This window comes from Saccopteryx bilineata, chromosome 1 (assembly GCF_036850765.1).
Source record: "Saccopteryx bilineata isolate mSacBil1 chromosome 1, mSacBil1_pri_phased_curated, whole genome shotgun sequence".
NCBI lineage: Eukaryota > Metazoa > Chordata > Mammalia > Chiroptera > Emballonuridae > Saccopteryx > Saccopteryx bilineata.
In genome coordinates, this window is record NC_089490.1 from 154,226,692 (window position 1) to 154,234,465 (window position 7,774).

The 7,774-nt window shown below is 48.4% G+C and overlaps 1 pseudogene; it reads left to right on the plus strand.

The window, feature by feature from the left end:
* The first annotated feature begins 313 nt into the window (after positions 1-313).
* LOC136320198 (28 kDa heat- and acid-stable phosphoprotein pseudogene) lies at positions 314-1,034 on the plus strand (annotated as a pseudogene).
* The last annotated feature ends 6,740 nt before the right edge of the window (positions 1,035-7,774 follow it).

A 7,774-nucleotide genomic window follows, 5' to 3' on the forward strand; every position in this document is an offset into this window, starting at 1 on the left:
TGGGTGTGGAGAACCCAGGTTCGAGACCCTGAGGTTGCCAGCTTAAGCATGGGCTCATCTGGTTTGAGCAAAGCTCTCCAGCTTGAACCCAAGGTCATTGGCTTGAACAAGTGGTTACTCGGTCTGCTGAAGGCCCACAGTCAAGCTACATATGAGAAGGTGATCGATGAACAATTAAAGTGTCACAACGAAAAACTAATGATTGATGTTTCTCATCTCTCTCTGTTTCTGTCTGTCCCTATCTATCCCTCCCTTTGACTCTCTCTGTCTCTGTGGAAAAACAACAACAACAAAAAATGGTTTATAAGCTGCCACCGCCACTGCTGCCAGAGCTGCGATGCCTAAAGGAGGAAGAAAGGGAGGCCACAAGGGCCGCACGGCAGTACACAAGCCCCGAGGAAATCGACGTACAGCTCCAGGCTGAAAAGCAGAAAGCCAGGGAAGAAGAACAAGGAGAAGAAAGTGGAGATGGAGCTGAAGGTGACCCCAAAAAGGAGAAGAAATCACTGGACTCAGATGAGGGTGAGGATGAAGAAGGTGATTACCAGCAAAAATGCAAAGGTGTGGGAGGCCTTATCGACATTGAGTACCCTGACCGGGTGGCACAAACAACCAAAAAGGTCACACAGCTGGACCTGGATGGGCCCAAGGAGCTTTCAAGGAGAGAACGAGAAGAAATCGAGAAGCAGAAAGCAAAAGAGCGTTACATGAAAATGCATTTAGCTGGGAAGACAGAGCAAGCCAAGGCTGACCTTGCCCCGCTGGCAATCATCTGGAAACAGCGGGAGGAGGCCGCCAGGAAGAAAGAAGAAGAGAGGAAAGCAAAAGATGATGCAACTTTGTCAGGAAAACGAATGCAGTCCCTCTCCCCGAATAAGTAGCGTGGCCTGAGGATGGAGATACCAGGGAACTGGGCCATGCGGCCAGGACTGCAGCTTTGTCTCGCCTACCCTGTGCCCTGGCGCCGCTGCAGCAGCCCCTCAAGACAAGGAGTCCCCCAAAGCCTGGGGCTTCCTCTTCATCTTGGCACAGAAATCTTTTGGGGGATGGTGGGCGAAGGGCTGGGGGGAGGGGGCAGCTGCTGTCTTTTGGACAGAAAGATGCAGGACAGCATTTCATATGTAACCATTTGAATGTTTGCTGTTTTTAGAAATTAGAACCCTTGTTGAGGGTGCCTGGGAGGTGGGGTAGGAAAAGTGTCCATTTGTTCAGTAGATTGCATAGTAGTAGGGTGGTTGTACTGGGGTAACTGCTGGTGAGTTTGCAACAACCAGCCCACCTGTGTTGCCTGGGTGCTTGCTCAGGGGCTGTCACCTGGGAGCCTGTACCCATGGGTCCCTGAGGGTCATGGCTTGTCCCATGGTCTCCCCTGTGCCCTTCTCTGCCCCATTCCCACCCTTCTGGCCAGGACCTATTCTTAACCTTACCCATGGATCATTTCAAGAAACCTGTTTATTGTACAGCACCCAGGCAAAACATACTCTACAAATCCAACTTGTATATTTGGCAGATTAAACTTGACATTATCATAAAAAAAAATGGTTTATAGCCTGACCAGGCAGTGGCGCAGTGGATAGAGCGTCGAACTGGGATGCAGAGGACCCAGGTTCGGGACCCCGAGCTTGCCAGCTTGAGCATGGTCTCGTCTGGTTTGAGCAAAAGCTCACTAGCTTGGACCCAAGGTCGCTGGCTCGAGCAACGGGTTACTCGGTCTGCTGAAGGCACATGGTCAAGGCACATATGAGGAAAGCAATCAATGAACAACTAAGGTGTCACAACAAAAAACTGATAATTGATGCTTCTCATCTCTCTCCATTCCTGTCTGTCTGTCCCTATCTATCCCTCTCTCTGACTCTCTCTCTGTCCCTGTAAAAAAAATTTAATATTCATATATGATATATAACATTAAAGAATTTGTTGTTTATCTTTTTTTTTCTTTTTTTTCTTTTTTTTCTTTTGAAAGAGAGAAGGGGAGAGGAGCAGAAAGCATCAACTCTTTTTTTTAAATTATTTTTATTTATTCATTTTAGGGGAGAGAGAGAGAGAGAGAGAGAGAGAGGAGGGGAGGAGCAGGAAGCTTCAACTCCCATATGTGCCTTGACTGGGCAAGCCCAGGGTTTTGAACCGGCGATCTCAGTATTCCAGGTCGACGCTTTTATCCATTGCACCACCACAGGTCAGGCTGTTGTTTATCTTGAATTCAGATCTAACTGGACATCCTTATTTATTTTTTTTTTTTGAGAGAGAAAGGGACAGGAAAGGAGAGAGATGAGAAGCATCAATTCCTAGTTGTATCACTTTAGTTGGTCATTGATTGCTTCTCATACATGCCTTGACTCAGGGTTGGGGGGGCTCAAGCCAGAGATCTTGGGATTATGTTGATGGTCACACGTTCAAGCTGGCGATACAGTGCTCAAGCCGTCAAGCCTGTGCTCAAACCAACAACATTGGGGGTTCAAACCTAGAACTTCAGGGACCCAACTTGACTCTCTATCCACTGTTCCACCACTAGTCAGGCTGGGCATCCTGTATCTTTTATTAATTATTTATTTATTTATTTATTTATTTATTTATTTATTTTAGAAAGAGATAGAGAGACAGCGACAGAAACAATAATCTGTTTCTACATGTGCCTTGACTGAGGCTCGAACTCACAACCTTGGCATATGGGGACAATGCTCTAACCAACTGAGGTATCCAGCTAGGTCCCTTTTATTTTTAAATTAAAAAAAATATTTTAGCCTGACCTATGGTGGTGCAGTGGATAAAGCGTCAACCTGGAAATCCTGAGGTCGCCGGTTCGAAACCCTGGGCTTGCCTGGTCAAGGCACATATGGGAGTTGATGCTTCCAGCTCCTCCCCCTGTCTCTCCTTTCTCTTTCTCTCTGTCTTTCCCTCTCCTCTCTAAAATGAATAAAAAAATAAAAAAATTAAAAAAATATATATATATTTTATTTTTTTTTTATTTATTTATTCATTTTAGAGAGGAGAGGGAGGGAGAGACAGAGAGAGAGAGAGAAGTGGGGGAGGAGCTGGAAGCATCAACTCCCATATGTGCCCTGACCAGGCAAGCCCAGGGTTTTGAACCGGTAACCTCAGCATTTCCAGGTCGACGCTTTATCCACTGCGCCACCACAGGTCAGGCAATATATATATTTTTTAAATTTTAGAGAGAAAGGAAGGGAGAAAGACAGAAACATCGTACTGTTCTTGTATGTATCCTGACCAAGGATCAAACTAGCAACCTTCGCATATCGGAACAGTGCTCTAACCAACCGAGGTATCCAGCCAGAGTGTGTCCTATACTTTTATTTTTATTTTTTATTATTTATTTATTTATTTATTTTTTGTATTTTTCTGAAGTGAGAAGCAAGGAGGCAGAGAGACAGACTCCCACATGTGCCCAACCAGGATCCACCCAGCATGCCCACGAGGGGGCGATACTCTGCCCATCTGCGGTGCTGTCCCATTACAACAGGAGTTATTCTAGCTCCTGAGGTGGAGGCCTTGGAGCCATCCTCAGCTTCCAGGCCAACTTTGCTCCACTAAGCATTGGCTGTGGGGGGGAAAGAGATAGACAGAGAGAAAGGAGAGGGGGAAGGATGGAGAAGCAGATGGGCACTTCTCCTGTGTGCCCTGGCTGGGAATTGAACCCAGGACTTCCACACGCAGAGCTGACGCTCTACTGCTGAGCCAATGGCGAGGGCTATTTTTTTTTTTTTTCATTTTTTTTTTTTTTTTCCTGAAGCTGGAAACGGGGAGAGACAGTCAGACAGACTCCCGCATGCGCCCGACCGGGATCCACCCGGCACGCCCACCAGGGGCGACGCTCTGCCCACCAGGGGGCGATGCTCTGCCCATCCTGGGCGTCGCCATGTTGCGACCAGAGCCACTCCAGCACCTGAGGCAGAGGCCACAGAGCCAACCCCAGCGCCCGGGCCATCCTTGCTCCAATGGAGCCTCAGCTGCGGGAGGGGAAGAGAGAGACAGAGAGGAAAGCGCGGCGGAGGGGTGGAGAAGCAAATGGGCGCTTCTCCTGTGTGCCCTGGCCGGGAATCGAACCCGGGTCCTCCGCACGCTAGGCCGACGCTCTACCGCTGAGCCAACTGGCCAGGGCTTTTTTTTTTTTTTAATTTTATTTATTCATTTTTAGAGAGGAGAGAGACAGAGAGGGAGAAAGAGGAGAGGAGCTGGAAGCATCAACTCCCATATGTGCCTTGACCAGGCAAGCCCAGGGTTTTGAAATGGCGACCTTAGCATTTCCAGGTCGACGCTTTATCCACTGCACCACCACAGGTCAGGCTATTTTTTATTCTTAATTTTACTTTATATTTTGTGTCCTGTATTTTTATTTGCTACTCTGGTCGCCCTCACCTAGGGGTGGAAGGCACATAATAAGTAAGAAATGTGATGTCTGGACTAGGACAGGGTATAGATGGGAGACTGAGGCCTAGAGAAGAGACTATAGCTTGCCTGAGGTTCGAGGGCAAGAATGCTGCTTCTGAAGGTCCCCACCTCAAAGGTACAAACTTCTCCCCCAGACTTTGAGCCACTGTAGAAAACCAGCTTGCTAGAGAGACTTCCTGCACAGGTGTGGAAAAAGTCCAGCTCTGACAGAAGCCGTGGGTGGGAAGTGAGAGCAGGTTTCTTCAAGAGGGTGGAGAATGCCCCCCATAGTGGCCGGCTGGAAGGCGGAGATCTATGTCTGCCCACCAAATCAGAGGCCTAGTAAAACCAAAAGTGGTCTATTAGTCATCAACTGTGGAGGTGATGTTATGTCCTGTCCTGTTCCTTAAGAGGTGGGGCCTGGCACCTGGCCAGAGGCAGGCAAGGCAGGGAAAGTGCTTCGCTTGCCCTCCAGAATTGCACTGAAATGCTCGCTTATAATCAGCATGTGGCCTGAGCACTGCAGCCTTGGTCTCCAGCTTACCTACCGCCTGGGCCTCAGCCATGTGTGTGTGTGTGTGTGTGTGTGTGTGTGTGTGTGACAGAGACAGAGAGAGGGACAGATAGGAACAGACAGACAGGAAGGGAGAGAGATAAGAAGCATCAATTCTTCATTGCAGCTTCTTAGTCTGCTTAGTTGTTTGTTGATTGCTTTCTCATACGTGCCTTGCGGGGGGGGGGGGGGCGTTGCAGCAGCGCTAGTGATCCCTTGCTCAAGCCAGAGACTTTCAGGCTCAAGCCAGTGACCATGTGCTGAAGCTGGTGAGCCCATGCTCAAGCCAGTGACCTCGGAGTTTCAAACCTGGGTCCTCCATGTCCCAGTCCGATGTTCTAATCACTGTACCACTGCCTGATCAGGCTGGGCCACAGCCTTTAATCCTATCATTAACAAATACTGCCTGGCCTGTGGTGGCATAGTGGATAGAGCATCAACCTGGGACGCTGAGGCCACTGGTTCAAAACCCTGGGCTTGCCAGGTCAAGGCACATACGACAAGCAAAAAGCAAGCAATGGCCTGAACTGTTGTGGAACAGTGGATAAAGTTTCGACCTGGAATGCTGAGGTCGCTGGTTCAAGACCCTGGGCTTGCCTGGTCAAGGTACATATATGGGAGTTGATGCTTCCTACTCCTCTGCCCTTCTCTCTAAAAAGAACTAAAAAAAAAAAAAAAGCAAGCAATGAACAACTAAAGTGAAGCAACTATGAGTCAATACTTCTTGGTCCCCCACCTTGTAAAATCAACAAATAAAATCTTAACAAAACAAATACTATGCACTCACCCAAGTGCAATACTAACATTTATTGAGCAGCTACTATATTCCAGGCCACATCTAAATAGTATGCACTTAATATGCATACTATTAATTAATTTCATTCCCATGTCACCTGTTATTTATTATTATTATTATTATTATTTTATTTTTGTATTTTTCTGAAGCTGGAAACGGGGAGAGACAGTCAGACTCCCTCATGCGCCCAACCGGGATCCACCCGGCACGCCCACCAGGGGGCAACGCTCTGCCCACCAGGGGGCGATGCTCTGCCCCTCTGGGGTGTCGCTCTGTTGTGACCAGAGCCATTCTAGCGCCTGGGGCAGAGGCCAAGGAGCCATCCCCAGCGCCCAGGCCATCTTTGCTCCAATGGAGCCTCGGCTGCAGGAGGGGAAGAGAGAGACAGAGAGGAAGGAGAGGGGGGAGGGGTGGAGAAGCAGATGGGCGCTTCTCCTGTGTGCACTGGCCGGGAATCAAACCCGGGACTTCTGCACGCCAGTCCGACGCTCTACCACTGAGCCAATCGGCCAGGGCCGTCACCTGTTATTTTTCATCCCTACTTTCCAGATGGGGATTCTGAGGCAGAGGACTAGCACAAATGGGGATTGGAAACCATGTTAGACTCTATCTATTTTCCCTAGAGCTTCTCTCTGCCTGAACTGTGAAGGTAACATGCTCATCTACTGCAGGCTTGCTCAGTGCGGGGGGAGGTCTGGCCTCATTCATTCAGACTGTAGAATTCCAGCCTCTTCAACAGGATGCGTCATAACCTGCATTTAAACAAGGTCTCCATAGGCCTCACCTGTGGTGGCGCAGTGGATAAAGCGTCGACCTGGAAATGCTGAGGTCGCCGGTTCGAAACTCTGGGCTTGCCTGGTCAAGGTACATATGGGAGTTGATGCTTCCAGCTCCTCCCCCTCTTCTCTCTCTCTGTTTCTCCTCTCTCTCTCTCTCTCTCTCTGTCTCTCCCTCTCCTCTCTAAAAATGAATAAATAAAAAAATTAAACAAGGTCTCCATAGGATTTGAGTGTGCATTGTGGTCTGAGAAGCACCTCACTGAAGTGTGATTGGGGTCTGATAGTCCTGGGTTGAATTCCTAACTCTGAAAACTGTGGGTATATGTCTGAAACTTTGCAACTTTCCATATAAATTGATGACAAATATCAGTACTTCTTTTCAACGGCTATTTGGCTGGGGGTTGTAACCATTTCTTACTGCTTCTCTAAGTACCATAAACTTAATGGCTTCAAACAATGAATATTTATTTTTACCATTATGGAGGTCAGATGTCCAAAATGGGTCTCCCTGGGCTGAAATCCAGGTGTTGGAAGAATTGCTTTGCTTCTAGAGGCTCTAGGGTAAGAACCAGCCTTTCCCAGCTTCCAGAAGTTGGCTCATGGCTCCTTCTGCCACTCACAACAGTGAGGGGAGTCCTTCTCATACTGTTTCCATCATCAAATCTCTAACCCTCCTGCTTCCTTATAGACGCTCTGATTACATGGGGCCCATCCAGTGGTGGGATTCAGCTGGTTCCCTCCTATTCGGCAAAACCTATACCTAATTTTTTTTTCTAACCGGCGACCTCAGTATCCCAGGTCGATACTCTATTCACTGTGCCACCACCGGTCAGGCTGAATATCTTTATTTATTTTACAGAGACAGAGAGTGAGTCAGAGAGAGGGATAGACAGGGACAGACAGGCAGGAAAGGAGAGAGATGAGAAGCATCAATCATTAGTTTTTCATTGCGTGTTGCAACACCTTAGTTGTTCATTGATTGCTTTTCATATGTGCCTTGACCGCGGGCCTTCAGCAGACCGAGTAATCCCTTGCTGGAGCCAGCGACCTTGGATTCAAGTTGGTGGGCTTTTGCTCAAACCAGATGAGCCCTCGCTCAAGCTGGCGACCTCAGGGTCTCAAACCTGGGTCCTCCGCATCCCAGTCCGACGCTCTATCCACTGCGCCACCACCTGGTCAGGCCCATACCTAATTTTTTGTTGTTTGGTGAACGGGTTGTTAAAATGACACTTGTAATTAGGGTTCTCTCTAAGGTGGGTG